Raw genomic sequence first — 26,485 nt, forward strand, 5'->3', positions numbered from 1 at the left:
GTCCAACTTTCTCAGCCAAATCTGAATTGTTTGTAGATGTGAAGTCCTTATGTTGTTGGAGACCTAACAGTCCAGTCCCTGAATCTCCAGAGCTTCTCTCCTATGCCCTTATACTCCATTTTTAATCCTCCTTCCTGCCTCCAGCACAATGCAACGCCCTGCCTTTCCCCAGATCTCTGCTGCAGCTGCCAAAGTCCTCTAGGTCTGCCTTTAAATCTGTAACTCCACTGGATCCTCTCTGATGGGTCACCAGGGAATACTAGCAGCTGTTTTGCAGGAAACGCCACATCTTCTAATCATAAGCAAAAAAAGCAAAGCAATAGAGGGGCAACACAAGCTCTAGAGCCACAAGCACAGCGTGTGGGAAAATGAGGCAAAACCACATTCTGAGTAGAAAGTCTCTTTTCCAATTTTTGCCTTGACTCTTATACGCAACATCAAGCACTCAGCTCACAGCAAACCTAACAATGACACTACAGCAAGTATGATGCCCATAAAACATGTCAAACATTGCAGTTTCCTACCAAAAAAGATCTTTATGTGATCCTGAAACTGCAGATTATCTCTTATCTGGACTAGAAACAAAAACCCATTTCTTAGTATATCCCACCTGCATCCACATTCTCATCCAACATAAGCTACTCAAAATTGACCAAATCAAGTGAAAAGTTTTTGCCCCAGTTAGTGCCTTCTCCATCAACATGACAGACAATCATGGAGGAAAAATGTAAGGATATAATTTGAGCATAGAGAAAGATATGTCTTTCATCTTTCAGTGCTTTTTTTTCTTTTCAGATACTTTAAACAAAAAAGGGAAAAAAAGCCCTTCATGTTGTCAGAAGACAGACACTAAAACTTTGTCAGCACGAGTCATTTTGAAACACTACTCTTGTACAGCATGATTTGACTTCCTGTGTACAAGAGGCCCAAAGAAAAAATCAATTTTAGGTTGACCCATGAAAAACTCAGAGACCCAGTGTTATGGATTATAGCTTGATATTACGCTTGGTAAAAACAAACAAAATTCAATTGCTAAAACTCTGATAGGTAAGAAAGTTATTTACTGCTAGTAAACATTTATGGAATAATAAAACTGCTTTTTAAGCTTGTATTCATCACAACACTTGAGTTCATGGTCCTTTTACTTGGAATAGCATAAAGTAACTGATCCAACTGCCCTTAAAACAATATGAATACTGTTACTCCCCATTTACAATATTTAAGCAGATGGTAATGAAATTTAGTATCTCATAGTCTTGTTGATGAAGATGTTACTCATGGTAACTCACACTGCCTTAGCACAAATTACAGTTTTTCTATTTACATTATATCCTGAGGTGCTTTGTTGCACAGCCTTTCACTGTGCAAAGCTGAGCAATGTATACTTACAATTTCAATAAACGGTAAATGAAACCTACCACCTTGTACTGATCCCAGTTCAAAGTTTGCAAAAGTACTTGGCATTAATCCTAATAAAACCAAAACAGAAAAAAACCCCACACATGCCCGAAAAGCAACAGCCAGCAACCAGAAAATGAACAACCTAGACTCTTGCAGAAATGTGTCATCTTGCAGGAACTGGCAGCTGGTTCATAACAAGAACTCATAAACACCTTGTAAGCACTTTCATTTTGCAGCCACAGTCTGAAAAAACACTAGCAAAACCCGGTACGTGAGGTTAAACAAAACTAAAATTGTATTTGATGTTAGCAAACTACAGCATAATGTTGCAAGATTGAAGGATAACTTTACCAGCTTTTTTGACAAAACACTATTCCAAGTCCAGCTGAAAAAGTTTGGAAATAATATCCGCAAACCGTTCCACCCTTCTTGCACTGCGCACTGGAAAGGAAACAGCACAGTCGGTTTCATTTTGATACTTCTTGTAAACTGACAAAGGAAATAAACTGCCAGCTCCAACCCCCGGACTGATCTGCTGCATAAAACACTGCTCAACAATCACAAGCTTCATTCCAGGTCAAATGACATAATTGGGAAATTATCAAGTGCTAAAATAACCACCGTTCCGCTGGTGTTTATTTACAATAAACACAAGCTTCGCTTTCTGACAGAAACCCACTAAAACCATTCTCCATTTCACAAAGTCTACAAGTGAGTAGGATCAGCAAAATTATGCAAAACATCCTGCTAGAAGAAGAAATGTAAACTGAGCCACTTACAGAGAGGAGCAGGCTGCCAACTTAATCTGATTCTACGACGACTGTAAACATGTACTTTTGGAACGTGAAGCGATTCACATTGCCACAGATGCCGTCAGAGGAGCACAGCAGCGTGATTAGGTATTCTGCACACGGGGGGAACTCCGGCAGATGACCTGCCGCAGCAAACACACATCTCTGCTCCCTCACACCAACTGTTTTGACTACAGGCACTTGTTAAGCACCAAGTTTCGGTCCTACCAGTTGGACACCAGAACTGAACCTGTGCCAAGAACAACACGAGCTGAAAACGGCTGCAGGGCTTTTTTTTTCTTTTTTTCTTTTTTTTTTCTTTTTTTAATAATTGTTGATACAACTCAAGTAACTGCAGAAAGGAACCAAAGTGCAAAATTGAAAGCAGCAAAACCCACAAGTGTATATTTAGAAGAGGACACTGAATTTTTACTTCCTTGAGCCAGGAAAGAAGGAGAGTGTTTGTGTACAACACAGTAGGATGAACTTGATGTTTTCCTGAAAATTCTTTTATTTATGAAGTAACCTGGCATTTGTCAGGATAATTATAAAACACATGAGAAATAATCTCTAGACTATCACTATTTTACATTTACGGGGCCAAATATCTAAAAAATGGCAATATTTCCATAAAGAGCCATACACAGCACTTCCCAGAACACTATTATTCCTCATAAGTAAAAAGCATGAAAAGAAAGAAGGGTCAAATGGAACTCCAAAAAAGGCTTCAAATAGTGCAATTAATTATCCTAAATGTAAACTGAAGCTTGTGGGTACTTGCCTACTTCTTTCGTAAGGATTCTGAGATAGAAATATGAAGCTCCAAGGTATCACTGAAATATCAGATAGACAGGAAAACATCAGAAGTGTGAATACCCCTGCCCTGGTGACAATGTCAGTCTTCACATCATTGAGCAGGAAGACCTAGATTTAACTGTAGTGCCAAGGTCTGTTTCTACAGTTATAAAAGGGGATATTAATGATTTAGAGTATTAACTTGATTAAAAAAGGAATTGAAGACTTAAGTAGGAATTCATCATTCCTGTAATGACACAATTCTACACGTGTAACCAGCATTTGCCACCTGACACATTGCTACTGCAGGAAAAATGACAATTTTCATCTCTATATTTCTCAGCTCAGCAAGGCCAAAAATCCCCAGGCAAAAAAGAAGTAACAGAGCAAGTGAATCTTGGGTACACACTTTTGTGAGTGACAGCCTACCAAAGAAAAGCAAGGAAAGCTTATGCACAAAAATTTCACATTCTGCTGGAGGAGATGCACAGTTAAGTCCAACATGAAACGAGAGTCTGAGCTAAATATCACCTCAAACCTTGTGTCCAGCACCACAAGGACAGCCCTCATCAGCCTTTTGCACTGGTATCTTACTACCTGCTGACCCATATTCCCACTATTTTTGTACTCGGAGGATGGAAATGCATTGTCAGCCCTAAACTTAGGAGAGACGTATCAGGTGAAATGCTGAAATATTTCTAGCAATCAAGCCACAGTACTGTCAAAGGTAAATAGTGCCAACAAATCAGAATTTTGTGGGTGATTTTATATGTGAGGAGAAATCTTTTATTTGGCTAAATGCACAAATTTATAAACAAATAATATATTCATTTATTCAAACACCCGACTCAAATAATGACACTCCAGATTGTTGCAAAATTGAGGAAAATTTAGTATTGTCATTCTCTCATTCTTTGTACCATGTAATAGACCTGTTCCCTCAGGCAGATCTTTCACATTCAAGGTCATCTAATGACACATATTTTTATTCATTTATACTTATGAGGTAAAATATTTCACTGTATCTCTATTTCCCTCTTTACTTATTTCCTTAACTATATTTACATAACAATAACAAAATAAAGTAATTTATGTACATAGTTGCTTTAAGAACCAATTAAATGTTTCCCCTCATCTATCATAAACCAGAAATGTTTAATGTTTCTTTAATGTTTTACTTAATCCAAAAATATATAATGTCATTCCTTTTTAATGTTAAGAAAAGACAAGCCATTGTAGAGTGAGATGGGACTACTGAGGTGGCTTGGAAAAAAACCAATGCTCTATTATGATTCTGAGAAAACAGAGTATCATTTTTAGGTGACATACTCTTCACCTGGCTCTGTGAAAAACACGGTACCAGATTTTATTCAATATCAAGATCTCCTACTATTATCTCATCATTCCACACAAATAACTTCTAGAGAAATAGTAACTTCACTGAAATGAGCCCAAAATAACATCTTTGCAGCACTTGCATATAAGCTGTTGTTTAAACCTTCTGGCTTTTTCTGTTACTTGGGATCCAAACCCAGCACCTGGTGAATCAATGCGCTCCTTAACAAGTTGTTTTTTAAGCACAGAAATAATTGAATTTTTATTTTCTATAAATTCACAGTAAATTTTTTCTATAAATTCATGATAAATTGCTCCATCTCTGTTACCCTGAGCTTATCTGCCCCCCAGCAGCCTCATCATTTCATCCTGTACCCACAGCCTTTGTCCCTCTCCCCAAGGGATGAGCTCTGTTTGGTCTGCAGGTAGACATGTGCCAGCTGTCAGTACAAGCTGCAAATGTGCTGCTATCACATGGAATACTGTTCTCTGGGCCACATTATTTAAGCTGTCTCCTCACACTTGCTGATTTTCAAAAGACTGCTGAAACTTTGGAGTTTTGAACCAAACCAGCAAAGAGCAAAAAATTCTCAGACAAAACAGAAAATAGATGCAATCACATAAGGTTTATTGCTATTATTATTTTTTTTACTAGTAGCATTATTACAATAATTATAATATTATAGGAAATCCAAGCTGAAATCTACATAGGATTTGTTTTCACTTGGTTCTCTGTGGTTGCCACTCTTCATGGGTATTCCAAGGCATCAAATGAATTCCCTTGGAATATTCTGACATCATTTCAAAATCCAGGTAACCATACAGAGCTAGGGACACTTGTTTTGTTTTTAAAAATTGAATGAGTCGATATTTAAGTTTCAATTGGCTTTATCAAAACCTGCTACAAAAGCAGCATAACTGTCAGTTCAGAGTATTTCCTCATTCCAGACATTTTAGATAAATCAGTTCACTCATCTTTCAAGCACGTTATTTGCCAGAGGTAAGAAAATCTATTATTTAGAATGCTGCATGAATAACCACAAGTGATTACCCCTTAATACACAGCCTCCAAAATAAATGTGGAAAAACAATTCCTGAAGAGGTCACTTGTTCACGTTTCCCTCATTACATACAATAGCTCTTACAAAAAAGAAACCAAACTCTTAACCTTCTACAGAAAAAAACTCAAGAGACAACACTGAAAAACATATCCAAATGCAAAAGTGGGTTTGCAGGGCATTTTTAATCTGTTCCTCTCCCTTTAAAAAACTCTTTAGTTCTGTATTTACATACAGCTTCTTAATTCTAAAGTTGGTTTTCACTTTAACTTGCATCATTTATGACTTCTAACTGCGTAAACTAAAGAAACTCAGACCCAACTGCACATGAATGAAATAAATGCAAATTAACCTCTGAGGGTCCAAGTGACAACTACTTCATATTCTGTCTCTTCATGCACCTCTTGACCATTCATCACTGCAATGAACTTCTCATAATACAAATTACTTCTTTTGGATAAACTATTTCTCCATTCATAATTTAATAAATTTACCTTCATTGCTTATGATGAGAGTCTTTAATGTCTACAACATTAAATGTCTGCTATACCTATATATACATATAAATAAGATTTTTTTTTTCTCAGATAGGTATTTGCTCAGTTTTTTTCAAATTGAGTTTTCCAAAGTTTGTTGAAGCATGGTCAGTGTTTCAGGTGCTGTGTGAAGAAAGGCATTTTCCAAGGCCACACAGCCATTAGAGTGCAGATCTTAATTTAAAGCATTCCAAGTTTATTCACCCCCTGATGTTGCCTCTATTTTAGAACAATATGGCAGGAATGACACAGGGAGAAGAGACAGGTGATTTCCAGTGCAACTACTTACCAAGGTGCATGAACTGCTGTGACAGCACAGCTGTGCAATTCTGTTTTCCCTTCTCCCACTGCCAATGCCCTGAATAAACTGTAATCCAGTGTGGTTGGCTCTAACTTTCCATGGATCTGCTCAGAAGCACATATGTACCATATTTTAGAAAAACTTTTGGAAAAAAAAATTGTAGGTGCTCACCAGCTGAAGACACAGGATATTTTTCCTATGAGGCATTCTAATTACTTTCTATAAGCTAATAGAAAAACAATCTTATTAAAGCAAGGCATAACTCAGAACAATTCTTGTGAATTTTAACATGGACAGGAAGCAAACAAAGAAAGATGATTTGAAGCAAGTCCATACAAATGAACCAGTTTTACCTGAAGACATTTAACTATTATATATGTAAAAGGATATCTCTGAGAAGAAGCATGCAATAAGTATCTTTCCAAGGTATCAAATGTTTCATGTGTATCAGTCATTTTTGGTTTAAACCCCCAGAGTCAATTGGAGCATATGTAAAACATTAGGATGATTACTTCCTACTAGGACTTAGCTGGTTTTTTTATAGCGTTAGAACCTGGTTTCACCATGCTTGGTGTAACATTTCACTTCAGGTGGGAAGATATGAATAGGACATATGTGTGCCAAGACATGAGAGTAACCCTTGGTCAGCCAAGAAATGACTACAGAGAGTAAGCCTGGAAGCTAACAGGAAGAAGAGAAAACAATTTTAAGACAAGGATTTCAAAGTGGGTTATTTATAGAGTCAACACTCAATTATCCATGGTCAGATTATCTGTACCAGAGATGCAGAAACAAATCAGCTCCAGCTGGGCTCATTAGCAGAGGTGCAGCTCGGTGCAAATGTCCCTACACTTCTAGGGACACTGTGGGTTTAAAAATTACACAGCATTTTTTTCAGCATAACAGTGAAGTCCTTTTTTCAATCTAAAGTGAGTCACTTGGGTTGCTTCTGTCTAGCATTCCAAAGGCAAGAGCACTGGGGAAAATGGCAAAGACTTCAGACAAAGGCACTGCCTGGCAGTGTTACCCCCATGCTCTGGGTCCCAAGAAGCTTTGTGAACTCAGGCCCAGCGTCAAGCCCGAGCTGGCTGCGTGCATTCCTGCACTCTGTGTCAGGGCTGCGGCCTCTGGCAGGAGCTGGGTGCAGACAAGCACCAGAGACTGGTGACAAAGCAAGAGCCAGGCACCAGCCAGCATGGCAAACAGCAGGCACCTCAAACACAGCTGGGGTGGCCTCTGTGCAGAGGGACTGAGCTGTGACATCCCTTGAGATTACCATTTAAACTTAAGTCATTTAAACCAGATATTCTAAATGAGGGGAAAATTAAAACAAGTACTTTTCTAACTTCAAGAAAAACCCAGCCATAGCAATATCAATCCAGCTTGAAGCTGTTTTCCTGGCCACAATGCCAAAAATGTAATTGACAGTGAAATACAAAGGTAGATTTAAAAAAGGTAAGGAAATGGAAAAAATCCAACATGACATTTCTTACCTACCAATTGCTTCCTCTGAATCAGACTATCTGTGTTCTTGCTCAAGGACTGAAACCTTTCTCCATCTGTCAGGAGACAGCAAACTCCAGAAGAGACTATGATCTTCTGGAAGTTGTCCCTTCTCATCAAATTCATGCTCTATAGTTGAGAGAAATCCTACTGTTTAGAGATAATAAAAGATACTTCTAAGTTGGAAGAATTTGAGATTCAATTTGTTTTTTTCCAGCCACGGGAGTCACTTAACCAAAGAGACAGGGAAAGGACAACAAGCAGGATACTGGCATGATAAATCTCAACTATAATCAACTGACTCCAGCTTGATTACAGAGGAGGAACTAAACTCTGTATTTGGCAAATGGATCACAGAGCAAGTCTTTTCTAAAGCTTTTTGCTGAGTCTGACAATTGTTAGCTAGACAGTACAGCAGATTTAACCAGCAATGGCTAACAAGTGAACCAAAACTAACCATGCCTGAGCTATCATCCCTGGGATTTGCCTACTGTATCTAAGTACTGAGAGAAAAAGCTTTATTTACACTGAACTGCTCAAGTAGTTTCAAATAGCAAGAAACTGAGTGCAGGATGAGATAGAAAAAGAGGGTTATCTATCCCATCAGAAGATCATTGTAACACTTGAGGAAATCTGCAGGTCCTAAATCTCCAATTACCCCCCTTCCTTTCCTCCTCCCTAGTCCCAAATTCCTTGACTTTCTAAGTTGCTTAAGGTCTGAAAAAAAGTAATTCAAGGAAAAAAACAGTTCAAAAGCACATTCACTATGATAGATATCACTTATGAGAGAACTCTGGCAGTTTTATTTGTTCTTATTTCTCCTTACATTTCAGATCCCTAAATGCCTACCGCATAAAAAGTGATGGCAGTGGCAGTTACCAAAGGTCTGCTGTCTGTCTTTGCTGTTTTGCCTAAGGACATGAGGTCTATTCTCAGTATTAGGGACTAAAATCTAAAATATTTTGGAAGGTGTAACATTCAGCAAACAAAACCAGAGAACAGATCTTCTGCTGTGCAGTATTTGCAAGTCTCGTGTATGGTATTTATCTTGGAATACACACTAATGAGGACAGCAGCACAAGCACTACAAGGGAAAAGACTCAATTACTGTAAACAACTGGGAACAAAAGACTCTTAAACATTCAACAATCACATCAACAGAAGGTTTAGAAGTCTTTACCTCTTGTTTACTGTAACAAGATTAGGTCAACACTTCCCTCTGCCTCTTAGCCTCATCAAACTAGGGAAGACCATAAAAACAAAACCACTGCACTAACTCATTCACTGAAAAAACTCACTGCCCTGCTCAAAGCATGGAAAGATACCAAAGTATCTGGGGCCACTGCCACAGTAAAAGTCAGCCTGTAACCTCCAGCTAATCGGCTGCATATCTGTCAAGCACATACATGTGAACCACACTTACATAAACTTTCTGCTCCCTTACTGCTCCTCCCACTCCAAGATATCAATTCTAGCCAAGAATTTGATTAGCAACAGACTTTGAAACACTTTCAGAGAACATCAGAGGTGGCACTTACAAAAGGACAGTGAACTTTTATGGCCTGAAGGCCCCAGAGTGAAGTGTGGCAGCTGTATCAGGCATTGCATGTTACAGCTGCGGTCGCACCATGCATCAAAAAGAGATGCAATTTCTTTTTCTGCTCCTCTTCCCTTTCAAAACATTCCTGGCACACCTCTGGCTTCAATCTGGTATTAATCCATGGTTGAATTACAGTGTATGGATGGAGACCAGGCACATTGTATAACACAACCTTGAGTCTTTTAGCATTTGCTTCCTAGAATTGACTGCTCTTGCCCTGCAAGTACAGTGTGTATTGTTGTCTCCAGATGTAGCCTCATTGAGTCAATATACTTGAAAAGGCCTGCTGAGCCCTCTTTCACAAGCAGTCTTGATTCATCCTTTATCAGGGACCTCTCTCTTTATAGTAATTTTATGCCAGTTTAGGAGTTGCAATTATTACTTACTCTCCCACCCCTTTCTGGCTAACTATAAAATTATTAAACATCAGAGTTATATGAGCTACTTTTGAAGGACTTCTGTCTTCCTCTTTATAATCATCTGTCAAAATCTGGTACATAGTGAGTTTTAAACAAATCTTTCTATGCTGGTTTTGTATTTTAATTAAATATAAAGCAACATTGGTTAGATACCTCGGGACATTTCTCACTTTACAGAAATCAGAGCTCATTTAACAGCCATAGTATTTTACAGACTTAGACAGACACCTCTATCAGGTAACACTGGTTTCAAGTAAACAAGTAGGTTTTGTTTTTTTTTTCCCTGAAAAGTCTAATGAAGTTTTCTAGTTTCACTTAGATTCATAACCGTTTAGAAAAATGTAACAGAGATATAGAACTTTCTGTTTTTCTCCTTTTAAGTTCATTAGAACAAATAGAGGGAGAAGGTAATCCATGCACACAGCAAGTAATCCAGCTGTAATTCATACCACAGCATAGCAGAGGTAAAGCGGTAACGCCAACATTAAACCTGATACTATTTAGCCCTTAAAGCTTGCAGGTAATCCCTCTCTTTCCAAGAACTGCACACTGAGAGAAATCAGATATATTTAAAGAAAAATTCAGTATCATGAAAGTTTTAAATAAAATTTAAATTGAGCTTAGACATCTAGACCCATATTGAGGCTTCCAAAAGCAAACACTCAGCAACTGCCTTGTTCTTCATTTAAAAAGCTCTATAGAATACATATACAACATAGCATAAACAGCTGTCAATTCAAGAGTCAGCAGCTCCCCACTGGCATATTTTGTTTAAACTACTTTGGTATCACTGTCATGTTATTAACCAAATTTAAAAAAACTTATCCATATATTTCTAAAATACTACCCATTACCAATGTAATCACAGTTTGCATTATTTTTAACCACATTGCCATATGTGAAATATAACCAAAAATGTCACAACAAAACACAGAACATACAAACACATATGTAAGGGAAAAATCAAGGTGACTTCTTGAAAATATGGGTCTTGCTAAGTTTCTAGTTGCCTGCATATATTTCTCTTTAATCTTTCTGAGGCTGCAGCAAATAGAGCTTAGTGTCTGCTCTCAAGCTAAAAATCTTTGCAATAATTTGTGTAGATTTGTGCAGATAAAAATAAAAATCACAGACTGTATTAGATTCTAAGACTGTAAGCAACACGAGCTATCATATCTGCACAACAGCATGCTGATATAGTTGGGAAAAAAAGTAAAAATAATCACAGCACAGATAACCAAGGGTCAAAGTTCTGGTTATGCATGAAGTTTCAGTATTGGCACTTCCTGTTCTGAGTCTAAAATACTCATAATTAAATATATTTTATCTTTCTTTTGCTAAAGTAATGAATTGCTATTCCCTCCTCTCTTTCATATATATATATATATATATATATATATATATATATATATATATATATATACTTGTTTTGCTCACTTACATTACTGTGAGCCATGAGGCCAGTTTTAGGAGCCCTGCGGTGCACCAGAGGCATTGGCACCCTCAGTCCCGCAGGCCGGGGCTGCGCTCGGGCAGCTGCACCAGGCTCAGCGCAGGAGCCGCTCCCGGCGCGGGGCGGGGGCTCGATGCCATCCTCGCACCCCGCACCGCCTCGGCTGCTCCGGACAGCGCAGGTGCTGAGGCAGCCCCGCCACACGGGTCACCTCGCTCCGCACCGCGCAGGGATGTAACGCTGTGCGTGTTTTTCTCCAGCAACAGCTGCGTCCTACAACCTCGTGCGGCTCCTGCACCGGCTTTCTCACGCCGCTCGAGCACAGCAGCGACAAAGCAAGGCAGCATCTGTAGCGACCCTCACTCACATTCAGCCCGCCGCTGCAAAACCCACCAGCGGCGCCTTCCCCTGGCGCGCTGACAGCTTCGCCTGCAGGGCTCCGGGCCGTCCTTCGGCGGGGCCGCCGGGCCGCAGGCGCCGTCAGCGGCCGGGAGGCTGCCGGGAGCGGAGGGCCGGGAGGAGGCGAGCAGCGAGCCGGGAGGGGGAAGCGGCGGGCCCGGAGCTCCCCCTCCCGGAGCCGCCGCCGCCGCCATCCGTCCTGCTCCGTACGGCCCTACTCACGCGACCAGCAGGGAAAGCCCCAACAGCGAAAGGTCAGGAGCAGCAGAGTTAAATGCAAAACTCGTTTCACACCATTTTTCTCCTGCCAACTCGTCCAACTTCTAATTTAGTTTTGGAAGGCTTAGGGAAAGGCAGTCCTTCGATCAACAGTGCCACAGCTTCAGCCACTGCTGGCAAGGATACACATTAACTTGAAATTCTCGTTCTGAACTCCACACAATAATGTATGGTAACTGGTAATAAAAAATTAAGCTTCTGAGGATCTGATTATCTTTGATTTTTACACATTGGAGTACAAGTGGACCAAGCAGATTAAGATCCTGTTACAGTCAGCTGCTGGATAAACACAAAGGTCTTTATCACCTATTTTTCTTCTTACAAGTACTCCATACTTGCAAGTACGCAAATATCAGAGCTATGGTGTCACCACCCAAAATAAAAAGTTCAGTCAACAAGCTGAGCTTTGCTGTGGCACAGCTCTGTGTGTTAAAGCATCCCTGTGCCAAACCCTCAGCTAGCTGACTGCTGCTGGAAATGGTGGGTTCCCCATTAACCAGAAATACTTCCTTTGGCATAACTCTCAAGATTTGGAATGGCAGTATGTTTAATGTTTAATGATACCATTACAAGTAATTTGTTTCAACTATATTTGAATGGGCAGCCATTCAGCTCTTCTCACATACATGCAACTTCTCTTGCAGCCAAGGAGTTGCTGGCTTGTCCACAAACCCAGCCAAACCCACCAATTTACAGCAGACCAGCATGAGACCTCAGTTTAAATGCAAATTTATTCTCACAGCTGTGTTCAGCATGAAACATACCAACAAATGTTAGCTCACACTGCAAGGTATCTTACAACGTTTCGGGATTAAATTCCATATATTTGAGCACATACATTGAGTGGTGTTCCCCAGGAAGTTGAGCTAGAACTTTTCTACGGAGTGCTGCGTTCCCTGGCTGTGCACCCTCCTGATTATGCAGTGATCCCAGCGGGGCAGGAGCAGGAATGGCCCCAATTTATTCAGGTTTCTATCTTAATCACAGAATCTTCTGCCTGAGGCCTTGGAAAAAGGTGGGGAGTGTGAAAACAGAACCAGAACTCTCAAAGATTACTTACAGTAAGTAAGCTCTTCAGAGGGCAGTGTGGGCGCTCCTGGCAGGGATTTCTACTGGACAGAAGAGAACTGGATTCAAAATATCCTGATCCACTGGACCCAAAGATGGAGCCCAGAAATTTAGTCAACAGATCTTTGAAGGTGCATAACCAGTTGTTTTGTGGCTTTGGTTGCTTTGTTTTATTTAATTTGAACATGAGACTTGTAGTAAAAATTAAGCCACTATATTTTTGAAGCATAAGCCTAGCTAAACAAAATAGCCCTGAATGCTTCTGGGATTCCTGTTTAGGAAATAATTCACTGCAGGTGTACATGCTTCACAGAAGAGGCAATCACTGAAGCCAAGGAATAATGAAACACAATAAAATATGAAAGTATAAATAAGCAGAAGAAACAATAATAGGTATAGAAATAATAGGCAAGTAATATCAACATGCAAATAAATAAGACAAATAGGTACAATGCTTAAAACTGACTGGGGAAAAAAGCCAGCAAAAAATGTAGGCTAGTAAAAAGTTCCAGCTAAGCTGAGAAATAGAAGATTGAAAGGAACTAGTGGTTGTGTGGTATACCTCCATCACTTTATGGTGAGGACATTACACACTGCTAATACCTATTTGTATATCTCAGATTGGTGCCTGTGGAGCAGCTGTCAAAGCACGTTGTAACACATAATCCTGGGGATCCACAGGGCTGCAAGGCTGCTATAAAGTGAATGGTGATTGCTGCCCCATGTCAGCTTGTGATAAAGGTCATATCAGAGGTCTTGAACAGACAGTAAGGCTCATTGAGTGATCATGAAGATTTAGAATATAACAGTGTTAAGGGAGAGCTAACTTCTATAAAGAAACAAAACAACACATCAGAATTTGGAGGCGGTGGGTGGGGAATATGCATAGTAACCATGCAAACTATCTAGCAGAAGTAAATTTAAAGTAATGCTTTCACTATCTGAAAATCAAAATTACATCTTCTGAAAACCAAGGCTGATGTTAGCTTTTGTTTCAAACAAAATCAGGATCTTGACAGCTTTCTGTACCTTAATATTGGGCATCTCAAGTGATCCAGCAATAAATCACCTAAACCAAATGTTTCAGGAAGTGATAATCAATGTTTTAAGTTTCAATCTAAAATGGGAAATTTTTAATGTTTAAATAGGAAAGGACTTGTACAGTTGTGCTGAAGACCACAGACATTCATCTTATAGATTAACTTATGTAAATCAATGCAATACTAACAGAGACAGTTTGTGCTAATTGTCAGACAAGTTCTACATTTAATCATATTGAGAAAATAGTGCACAGGAAGTAATTATTTTCTAACTCTAGAATCTTAATCCAGAAATTTCTGCACAGAACCCACGATCTGCAGAAAGGCTAAGAACAAACCTAATCAATAGTTAAAAGAACTATTCATTGTAGGTAATATGGGGAAAGGAATTTTTTTGGTGAGGGATCACTTTCTTTGCTCATCTTGCAAGCTTTAATTAAGTGGCTACGAAATAAGGAGTAGCTAAGAATGATTCTTTTGTAACCTGTTTTCAGGCTATAAATGTGTTTCAGGTTATAGTAATACTACATATAAAACCATTAATAAAACTGCCTACTTATCAAAGCCTAGATAGAGACATTAACTTGCCTGATGTGAACATGAAGTTAGGATATCAGGGTGCATTTAAGCTTATCTTGAAAAGAAAACATCTGATCTTTGTAGTTAGATTTGTACTGATGAAATTGGGTTTGTGTCTATTGAAGAAAAAAAGTGATATGCCAGTAGCACTTTATGGTGACTCTTTTATGCTGTGCATCAGAATGCTCCCATAGAATTTTCAACATGAGGCCCAAAATTTAAATATTAAGTGCTTCCTGATGGACACTGGCATTATCAGACAGCTTGCACATTTAAGCTACTTGAACCCAGGAACATTTCTTGGTACTCAGCACACGGAGACCACTTAGTCTGGAATGTGTATTGGGACTAAAACTTCAAAATCCAGAAACAAGAGTTCAATCAGTTGGCAGTGCACATGTTTCTTGCTAAAGCTGAGAGGGCCTAAAACAGTGCTAAAATTAATTTTGTTTCCTTGTACTGCTAGGTAGGTCAACATGCAGGTTTTTTTTCCCACCTAGAAACAAGGCTACAGCTTTGGCAATTCAGCACCAGCAAAACCAGAAGAGACTTCAGGCAAAAGACTTTAATCCAGTAAAACACTAGCATGTATATTTGAGTAGCAGCTATATGAAGCATTTTGAGTTTTTCTGTATCTGTATGCTAATCTCACTCTGAACCCCAAATCAGTTTTCTTATGTTTCAGTATCATGGATATTTCAGCACCAAAGGACAAAAGAGAGGTGTTAGAGAAATGCAAGTCAGAGTCCTTGAGAAAGCCAAAATTGTACTGATTTTGCATGTGGAGATTATTTCAGATGAATCTCTGAACCTCTAGCTGATAATTTCTGCAGACATCTTATCTTAACCACATTTAGCAGAAAAGAAGACAGAGGACCCAGATCTCTATGAATTCCAATTATCCTGACTCAACTCCTCTAACAAATCAAGCACCTGATCCATTTTCAGAACCACACTCTACAAAGCTGTGTTTGTGGCCTGTAAGACAATCCTTTGACTCTTAAAGCATTGCAGACCTTCATAAACAAATCAAACTGTTTTACTGAGGAAGAATACAAAGCTCTGACTAACAAGAGGCACTTGACAGACACTCAGTTATGCTTACATTACCTTACAGATGAGACTATTGCCTCAGCAATCCCAACTTTTCACAGCAGCTCCTCCAGAAACCCCATAGGATTCTGGAGTTTTGTTTAATCTCTTGGAAAAATGAAGAACACTGGTTTACTTGAAGAGCACCTTAGTCCTGCACAATTCACTCCTAAATCTATAAATTAGACTGTTATTTTTGGGAAATCCTAGAAGGACCGACATATATCCATACTCTGAGATAGCGCCTTATTTTTTCTGCTTATCATCTCCCTGTATCAGAATTTGTCCATATTTGAGGCAGGGAGCTCCATTCCCTTTCACTTTGATTTCAGGCAGACATGCATGAAATTTGCTCCATCCTACTCTACAGAGATTAATGACAAACAGGGTTCTCTCCTTTTTCATGACCTATCCAGTCAAGAAGGTGTTGTCCATATAGGTGTCAAAATGTATGCAAATCACATTTTAAAATCAGCTTCTAGCAGTGTAATAAAAGACAACCTACCCTCTGCTTTCTTAGGAAAATACCATCTTTTCAGAAAGTGTTTATTTAATGTCTAGCCCAGGATTTCTTGTTTCTTGATCTGACCCCCTAGGGGCTCCTAAAGACCAGTCTGTCTTATTAAAGATGAACTATCATAACAACAAAATTAAGAATAAGTTCTGTTTCCATTTTGAGCTGGACACAGCTTTCTTGCTGTAAACCTTCAAACCTAATCTACACAAGTTGAAGTACCAAGAAGTGATCCCACTGTCTTTCCAAAATAGCTAGAGTTAATATTGTGCAATCATGTAAAGCCCAGTCTTTGTTCTCAGTTGCTTATAAATTACTTCAAAGCTTTGGGCACCTCACCAGTGCCATGGGTTCAGCAGTGCCACTGCAGGTGGCTCAGGTACCTCACTTAGGTACACACCATGCTTAGGCACTTCTAGGATAACCAGTGAAACTAACCAAGGGAACATACATCTCTCCTCCTACACCTAAACCCCAATTCAACAAGTGAGCTCATGGACACAACGCATCTTCAGTACTTCTGTCATACAACTTTTGCCACTGCTCCATGTCTCTAAAAGTTTTTGAGTACTTTAGAATAATATTTACTAATTTAATAATGCTAAATGATACAGAAAGAATTAATGAATACACAAGTAAAATACACAAAAATAGTATTTCTTAAAGGAGCAATGCTGCTGTACCTTGAAGTGGTTTCTGAAGTTTATTACTTTTGTTCTCATATACACACACTGCTTCCTTAAGGTGTTACAAGGCCTCTAATGTATCCTTTAACTTCCTCTAGCAAACAAGAACAAACCTGTCGCTTGATGTGTGCAATGCTGCTCAGGCCTTCATAACCACCTTAGCATTATATCTCTTAGCTGTGAAATTTCACAATCACAGGTACTAGCTGGTAGCTTTTACTGACTTAATTCAACTGATAATAAAGGGTTTATTTCAATTAGTCTCACATTAGAATCAGTGATTTAGATTTAAATTAAATTCACATAATTTTCACGTCCTGTGGGTATGCATGTTTTGACAGTACTGCAAAAACGTGCTGCAAGTTGCACAGAAGTTGATTGAAACCGTCAAACCAGTATTTAATTGCTTGCTGACATGTACCTCAAAAATAGTCCAGAGTGGATTTATCTGAACATACAAAAGCACATGCACAAAACACATTTTCATGACATCTCCAGGCATCGAAGAAATACAGGTTTTATTGCTACATTTTTAACTCCTGAATCAAACAACACAGCTTTTGCCTGTCATTTGCTGTATTACTACATGCATCACCTCAGACTTCAAGAACTCTTTTTCCCATATAATGCATATTATAAAATAATACTTCCAAAACGAAACAAATATTAAAAAGAAGATTTAAATATAAAAAAATTCCTTACTTTTGTTCTGATCCCCAGCCTCTGGAAATCTGTAGCATCTGTGCAGTCTCATTAAATACATTTGCTCAGATAATGTACAAGGAAAGCACTTCATAAGCATTGTGTAAAGTTCACTAAGTTTTTGCAGAAACTTTATACAATCTGTCATTTCTTCTCTCCTGAATTTGCTGCTGCAGAAAGCAATATTCTGGACATGTAGTCCAGCAGTCCTCACCACTTTTTCCCCACTTAAATCTCATTTTCTCTAATTTTACTTTAATCCTAATCAGTCAGTAAAGTTTTAGAGTTGTCCTCTAGACTTTCTATGTCTTTTAGTAATTTTAACAGGCTTACTTCACACATTAAAACCTACTCTTCACCACATCCACCACATCCCTCTTTAGGGCTGTGAATTCCTGCTAGAGAAGAGTGCTTTTGGGAGAAGAAAAAAAAAAGGCATGTTGCCACCAATTCTTAGATCACAGAATCAGAGAATGGTTTGGGTTGGAAGGACCTTAAAAGTCATCCAGTTCCAACTCACTTGCCATAGGCAGTGACACCTTCCACTAGACCAGACTGCTAAAAGCCCCACCCAACCTGACCTTGAACACTTCCAGGGACAGGGCAGCCACAGATTCTCTGGACAACCTGTGCCAGTGTCTCACGGTATAGAATTTCTTCTAAAAGCTAATCTTAACCAGCCATCTTTTAATTTGAAGCCATTCTCCTCTGTTCTGTCACTACATGATCCTGTAAAAAGTCTCTCTCCAGTTTTCCTGTAGCCCCACTTGGTACTAGAAGGTGCTCCAAGGTGTTGCCAGAATCTTCTGTTCTCCAGGCTGAACAACCCCAGCTTTCTCAGTCTGTGTACACAGCAGAGCTGCCTCAGCCTTCTGATCATTCTTTGTGGCCCTCCTCTGGATTTGCCCCAACAGGTCCATGTCCTTATGATATTGAGGGCCTCAGATCTGGATGCAGTACTCCAGGGGAGTCTCCTGAGAGTGGAGTAGAGGGGGAGGGAGAAGCACCTTCCTCAACCTGCTGTCCATGCTGCTTTTGAGGCAGCCAAGGATATGGCTGGCAATATATCAATCTATCTTATGTCAACAGCCTGTAGGTACCAACTTAAAAAAAAAAACAACAAACCGCAGATCTGAACAGACACAGTCCAGAAAAAGACCACCTTAAGATAAATTCAAATGGTAAATCTTTCATCTTCAAGGTCAGGTGTCCTTTTCAAAATATATGCTTTTAAGATAGTAGTTTAAAGAAGACAGGCAGAGTTGAATGAACAATTAATTGTGGCTGCTGTTCCCTGTGCAAGTGCCACTCTGAACCATGCATTCTGAACCATGCTTTTGCCTTGCACCATCTCTGGCATTCACCTGCTGCCCTGATGGGTGAGCTTAGCTTGCTAAGCAGAAAACTAACCAAAGAGAGGGGGAAAAATTGCTAAACCACAAATAACTAAATAGCTTCCTCCTATTATTCAATAATAAGTTGAATAGTGTCACTACAGGGTGAGAGGAGCAGAAGGGAAGGAAGAGGATCCCTGGGCTGGGTAGGAAGGGTGGGGTGTGAAAAACACACTCTGCCCTCTCCAGCAGGGTGCCTTCAGATCCATTTGGGACACCCTGCCACAGTGATAGTTAACAGAGCTGCAGAAAGGGCACTGATGTCACCAACAGAGACAACATCCCAGAGAGATGATCATGTTTTAAAGCTACTGGAGGTCTTGCTGCTGTTGAAACAAGCTCTTGCTTATTTTAAAAGGACCATGGCTGCCACTAGGTTATCAGTCCTTGCTGTAAAAGAACACTTGCTGCACCTTGTGACCTGTGGCTGCTCTCACAGCTGTGTCACCAACCCATCTTCTCTTCCTCCAGTCTTTACCAATCGAGGCTTAAGAGTTTATTCTCACAAAACATCACTGACCACTGTCCTATTTCAAACAGTGTTATTCTGGGAAACAATAGCAAGTGTGGTAGTCTGGAATCAACTGTGTGATACTTGTACCACACTGACTGGTCTTAGTTAACCTATCTGCCTTCAGTTATGGCAGCAGAGAGGACATGACAAGTAAGTAAGAACAAGTAACTAATATTTTGAGAAATGTGATGAGGGTTCTGTAAAGAACTGGATTAAAAAATGAGAGAAACTTCACTCACTATCATTGTGTATTGTAAAGAAAAAACAAACCTTATTCTAAAGAACAAAATACTAGAAAAAATTACACCTGCTGAGCCTACTGGACACTGCAGACCTACTTCATCTGTGACTTCTGCATATCTCAGAAATTACTATTAGAAAATTAATACAGAATATGATTAATTTGTCATAACAGTCCTTCATGACTTCATAGACTCAACATGACTTCATAGACTCAACACTATTATAATATTAGTACCTTCCTTGAGAGACTAATACAGCTCATTAAAAAAACAATCTAATCCTGACAATGAAAATTCTCTATATCCTAAACTTTAAAATAAAAGCATTTTGCGTATTTCATTTGCCCCAAAGTTTTCACATAAAATACGAACTAGAAATATGACTGTTGTACTATTTATTTTCTCTCTTAGCTACTCAAACTACGTTTTTTAGCTAAAATAACTCTTAAAATAAAAGATTTAAGAAGAATAATCTTGCTACATTAAAATTAAGTTCTACATTTAAAAGAAGTTTCACTATACCAAAACTGACAACATGGAATAAATAAAACACAGGTTTCCCATCAAAAGAAAAACCAGGGTGCAAGATGGTGTAAAACTGATAGTAATCTTCATATGCAGCACATTCAAAGTGATTATTGCATTTCTTACAACACTATATGAATATTTCACACATCAGGAAAAGAAAAACCACGAAAGCAAGAGACACAAGGAAGCCAATCAATGATGTAAGAACAAATGGATTACAATGTTAAAAAAACAAACTGCTACAAGATGAGACCTTTTCTGTAAGTGGCTAATCCACATTAATAAAACCACTACTAAACATCACTGCAGGTAACAATTCACTTTAGATTAATATCACCTAAGCCAAAACATATTTTAATGTAACAGCATGGGTTACATTTTAAAACAGTTTAGTCATTTTAGTCATCAGCACAATCCAATGTTTCTAGGAATGCAAGTCATTTTTATTAGGCAGCCAGCTGCAGACATTGCTGGAACTAAAGTTCCAGAAAAACTGGGAAAATTACCATTCATATGCTTTCAAAAGCTTCCCAAACACATGAATGGAAACTGTGTTTGAAAGGCAGAAGTCAAACAATTTGGAAACCAGATTAAAGCAAATAAGTAGTGATTTATTTGCAGTGTATCTTTTCATTCCACATAAAACCGCTTGTGCTTAGTGACCAAGATTTGCTCCATACTTACAAGAAGATACTACTGCAATGATGTATTATGAAATAATCTTTGAAAAAAAAAAAGAACCAGGAGCAACTGCTTTAAAGAATTACTTTCCTGCACACAGCATCAGGCAGTGATGACTAATGGGGAGAGGCGCTGCTGGGCCAGCTCAGCCGCACAGTGTGGGGGAGGCACTGCATACCAGGGAACGCTTGCAGGGAATGTGAAGCAGAGACTCTTGTATTGCAGGGAGATAAACGGGGCAGTAAGACAAATAAGGCTGCTCAGCCTTTCCTCCTGTAGTATTTAAAAAATATAATTAAAATAAACTGCTAAATTTTAGTGTAATCTTATGAAAATCCCCTTTATTTCCATATGTAAAGCTAATACTGAATGGGTTTCTTACACATAGATCTCTATACTGTATTCACCTGAAGAAAATTAAGTCCAGGTCTCCATGTCCATTACACATGACATAATGTGCAAAGCCCACATGATAAAATCTTGAATTTTGTAATAATATTGATTCTAAAACTTTAATCATTCTTCCTTTTACATGAAAATCAAACATTTTAGGCCAAAGTACAGCTTCCTATACAATAGTTATCATAGTTGTCATTCTTCAATTCAAACAAGTTATTAATTATTAGAGCTTTAGCCAGCAACACTTCTCAATAATATTTCTAGATGATGTAAAGAAAATTCTTGTTCTTAGTTAAAAACCCTAGAATTTAAGTTCTTTTAAATAGGCATACTTTTTAAAAAATAACAGTAAAATAGACAATGTTTCAAAACTTCTAAGAATATCTTCAGGTGATCTGAATGAGACACTTAATAGAGCCTACTGCTGTTTCTAACTGCATAAGATGTAGAATCAGCTAATGTTATATTGATCACACTTTATCCTCTCAAATATTAGAGAAGTTACATGGAGGTTCTTGGCAGAAACTTTGCAGACTTGGAATCCCCAAAGCCATTTCTCCCAAATAAGATCAGTACACATCCTGCTAAGCAAGGGGATCTTGAAGAACTCAGCTATACCTGCACATAACCTGTGCAGAACCATGGTTCTGCTTCCACTTGGATGGTTCAATTATTTAGGAATAAAGTGACATTCCTAAAACTAACCATTAAATGGAATATTTTAAAACCCAAGTGGTACTATCTGTGTGGTTCAGCTGAAGCAGAGCTTTAAAATGAAACATATCAGAAAAATGGGAAAAGCAAAGCCTAACAAGTAAAACCAGCTTAGGTAAACAATGATGCTGTTTCATCCAGTGTAAACGTCTTATGTGAATTGCACTAAAAAAAGAATCCTACTTGAAAGGGAAAGAAAGAAGAAGAAGAAAAAAAGAAGGGTCAGACAGGGTCCTTTAAAAGCCTGGAACAATTTGCAACACAAATACTGAGAAGCAAGCAGCTTCCTCTTTGAATGAAGCAAGGGTCTGACCCCTTCCTGTGTCACAAGTCCCCACACGTATTATGCTTTCTACTGGCAGTAAAATAAACATCAATTCTATCACCTTTACAGACATGTGTGCACCAAAAAAGACACCATATTGTATTCCATCCAGTTTTAGAAGAGATAGAGGATATATTTGAATGAGCATCTTCAGATCTTTGTTGCCTGAACTGCTCCATAACACTACTTGTGATAAAACAGCTCATAACTTACAGCTCATAAATAAATATTAACTTCACTTTTAAAAGCAGATTCTGTAATAACCTAAGAACACAAAATGACTGCTACAAAATTTACAAGAAAAACGCATAAAGATAATGGAGAAAATGGTACCTTGGCAACTCGTGCAACTCCATAGTACACCTTATAATGCTGAGTTAAGCTACACTTTATGTATTAATTTCCTTCATAGACATAAAATGCCCAGGTTAGATCTGCAGCTAGCTGACTCTTACATAGGGACCCCCAAGTTTCAGATAATTATGTTAATTGAAGCAGTGAAGTTTTTAATACTTTTTCAAAAAATGAAAGTAGCAGTGGACCCCTCAAAGTCCTGTCTGGACAGATCTGAGTGAAGCACAGTTTGCAATCTGCCACAGCTAAAGAAGAAAGGCTGCAAAGTGAAGATATGATGTGCTGCTGCAGCAGAGGAGACAGGTGTGTTAGATCATACACACGTAAAAACACCACCTGTTTTACCTGTTCAACAGTTGATATTATGCAACTCCGACAGCAGAGAGTCAGCTGGCATTTGTATATTCTCTGCCCATTAGTCAGAGTTTTCCAACAGATAATTCTAAGTGTTAAAAAAAGTACACTGTATTTCTTTTTGTGTTATATGTATGTTTTCGGGAGGAATAAAAAGGTCAGTCTAACTCTAAATTAAACATTTAAGTCTAAAACAACAAAATCAAGACATTAGGCAATTCTAAAAAGACATTAAACTAAGTTTAAAAAATATTTCTGTTTTATAAAATGCAACTATGGAGCATTTATCAATGAAATATAAATAGTTAAAATAAAATCTTGCATTAAATTGGCTGGATTTAAGTGTTCAGTGGAATGAATTTGTTTCTATAGCTTTCCTTTTTAAAGTGTGGTACTTGAAGCTCTATGTATCATTCATTTGAACTTTGTTTCACCTCAGCAATACCATCTTGCTGGAATTGTCACTTTCAAACCTAAGTTAAAACACAAAATTAAACATGAGTTATTTTCTTACTGAGTGCTTCTGGTACAAATGCTTGCAGCAACTTTGTAATTCCTTCACATAACTGCATCACACCATAAGCAACTGGAAATAAAACTGTCCTAAGGATACTGTACCTTGGATCCCTCTGCAGATGAAAGCAAAGCAGAGGCTGAAGTCAGCTTTGCCACATTTCACTGACAAAGATATGACCATGTAAGAAGACAGACAATTCACCCCTTCCTGCCTGCATTTCCAAAATCTACCTTTGTACTTTGACTTTTCACACACAGAGAACCAACAGGCCACTCAAGTTCAAGATGACTGGACATCCTCAAATTAGGGCAGAAGCAAAAATTCAGCTTTGTTCCCTTATGCCTCCCTCCAGCTATTCACTCTGAGTGCTAAGAGAATCACCATGAAAAGGCAGGAAAGCACATGGATAAACATTGCATGAAGTGTTGAAGGAGAACAACCTCAGAGCATGCATAGGCAAGTATTTTCATTTGACCCATGCTAACCATAAGATAAAATCTTTTCAATTCTCTGTTTCTAAGAACTCCTGAATTGGAGGATGGCTGAACAAGTATCACAGTGATCTCAAAACTACTAATGTCATGTGAGACATGGTCGTTCAGTCTATGTGGTTTTGTTTCTCTAATTTATGAAAATAAACTAGAGTGAAAGCTGTGAAGGTAACACGGACTGGATATGCAAATATTCTGACATGTCCCTCTTCCTAGTTACAACAAAAAACCCCCAAAGGCTGCTAAGTGTGTTCCTTGCTGCAGGATTGCCATTGACCTTTCATTCTTGTCCCTTCTCAAATGCAGCCAGGCTAATTTTGAGTTTATTTCCAGTCTGCCAGACAATATTTATGGAGCAGTAGGGACCTGGGACACAGAAGAGAAAAAAGGCCAAAATACTCCAGTTCTTCCCATGGCTGTCTAACAAACATTGGTTGAAGTTTTCATGACTCCCAGGATTCCAAGCTAGAACGTGTGAACTCTGATACTGGGATTGTGTGCAACAACCTCAGGCACTTCATCCTTCTGCTTTTGGGAGACAATAGAAAGGGTTTTTAGTTTTTTGTTGTGGTTTGTTTTTTACCCACCTCCCTGCCCCTTCCACCTCTGCAAGAAAAAGCCTCTGACCTCAACATGGCAAGAGTTAAAGGGCACCTATAGTATTATCAAGCCATATGTTAGGGAATATTGAACTCAGTGTATGTATAGCCCATAGCTCTCTACTGGACCAACTGGACATGAATGATGTCATGGAATTGTAAGGGAACCCTCAGGTTTTGTCAACCAACTCACTGCTGGTAACTACTGCCTGAGCCTTCAGCCTGTCCCCAAAATTATTTTATATTCACAACTCATCAGTAGTTATCACTACACCAGTAAACACAGCAGCTGATATAATATGGCTTTTCCCCCTCAAATATCAATATACAATCCTCTAACTATTTTGTAACTGCCTTTGTTTCTACTTTACAGTCAGCTGCTTTGGCTTGGTTCAGAGAGTGGATTAATATCTAAAATTCTGACAGAATAATAAGTATTTCTAAATATATTTTCTTATTAGAAAGCCATTTACTGCTAGGTCTTTAAACAAGACCAAGTTGGTGAAAGGGAGATGACTACTTCCCTGATTAAAACACTCACCTTCTTGTCATCTGTCTGAACTTGAACCCAAATCTTCCCCTCTTCATAAAAGATCTCTGACAAGGATAAAGCCTTGTGAAGGGTGTTAAGGAGTTGTTCTCTCTACATCCTGCTGAAATTATTTCAGCCTTTCATAAACACATTTCCTGAACCACAGTTTGGATGCCAAGTATCTTACTTGTCAAAGTTAGGGATGAATTCCCCCTCTTACTCTGTTCAACTGCTGTTATCTTATGCAAAATAAAAACACCAAAAGGAAAGAAGAAATCAGTGTGGACTGGAACTTGTGTTTTCCAATAGCAGAAGCCCCCAGTCTGCAGGTAATTCTGTTCCTCTCAATCATTTGCATTCCTTTTCCATACAAAAGATGCAACAGGAGAAGCAGGCAAAGTCTCACAAGCAGAATTGTTCCACCACACCCTGGCAGATGAGATACCCCAATTGTCATTACCATTTCCTTATGGAAAGGAGAAAAAACACCTATCAACACCAGGCAGCCTGCTTAAGGCTTGATTCAACTCCCCTCAGATTTGGGAAGAAAAGTGTAAAGAGAGTGTCCCACATTGCACATTAACTGTTCTAGTCACCACACTAGTGGCTAAAGGAACAGAAATAATTTTGCAGACTTAGAATTTAATTTCCTCTGGACTTTTTTTTCCCCAGTGTCTTAAAAGAGATTTTACCTCAGGCCAAGTGCAACACTTCACCTCAATGGCCATGGAAATTATTTTGGTAAGAAAATGAGAGAAAGATTTGTTACACTCAAGCCATTTTTTAATGTGAAAAACCTCTGTCTTTTATTCTTCAGCATGCTATAGGAAAAATATCCTATTCTTTTACCAATTGTATCTACTCAGGAAGTGGCAATAAGCCACCCCCTAGCAGGTATTACAGAATTAAGGCTACAACTGCACTTGGGGTGCAATGGACAGGTCAGGCAATGCATGTGAATACACAGAGCAATGCATACACATAGACACTTATGCACAAATAAAACTTTGCTTATAGTCATGACAAAAATTATCTTCATAGTCCAGATGCCCCAAAGGATTTAGAAAACCCATCTTCAACTGAACTAGTGACTTGACACAAGAGAAACCAAACTGACACAGTCTACTCAAACATGTAAGTGAAACAAGACCATTTCTTAAAGTAAAGATACCTGCTGTTGAGGCAGAATGTTGTTGTAACCCTCACCCAAAGGCTACAGAACTACTGACAGGCCAAGGAAAAGAAGGTAAAAACAATCCTCAAAGAAAGCATTCAGCAAAAATGGCATGC

At 38.7% G+C, this 26,485-nt stretch overlaps 1 protein-coding gene across 5 annotated transcripts in view; it reads right to left on the reverse strand.

Annotated features, from left to right (window-relative positions):
* Window positions 1-26,485, reverse strand: part of ATXN7L1 (ataxin 7 like 1) — a 110,794-nt gene that overhangs the window by 36,967 nt on the left and 47,342 nt on the right. The window contains exon 1 of one of the 5 annotated variants that reach the window (XM_054273246.1): window positions 1,753-1,842. The exons of the other annotated variants lie outside the window; for them this stretch is intronic. The gene's annotated coding sequence lies outside the window, so the exon portion shown is untranslated. Of the gene's footprint in view, window positions 1-1,752; window positions 1,843-26,485 lie in introns of those variants that run through there. 5 annotated transcript variants of the gene reach the window in all.

This window comes from Melozone crissalis, unplaced genomic scaffold, assembly GCF_028551555.1.
Source record: "Melozone crissalis strain CALT ecotype California unplaced genomic scaffold, PUWL_Pcris_2 ptg000004l_1, whole genome shotgun sequence".
Taxonomy (NCBI): domain Eukaryota; kingdom Metazoa; phylum Chordata; class Aves; order Passeriformes; family Passerellidae; genus Melozone; species Melozone crissalis.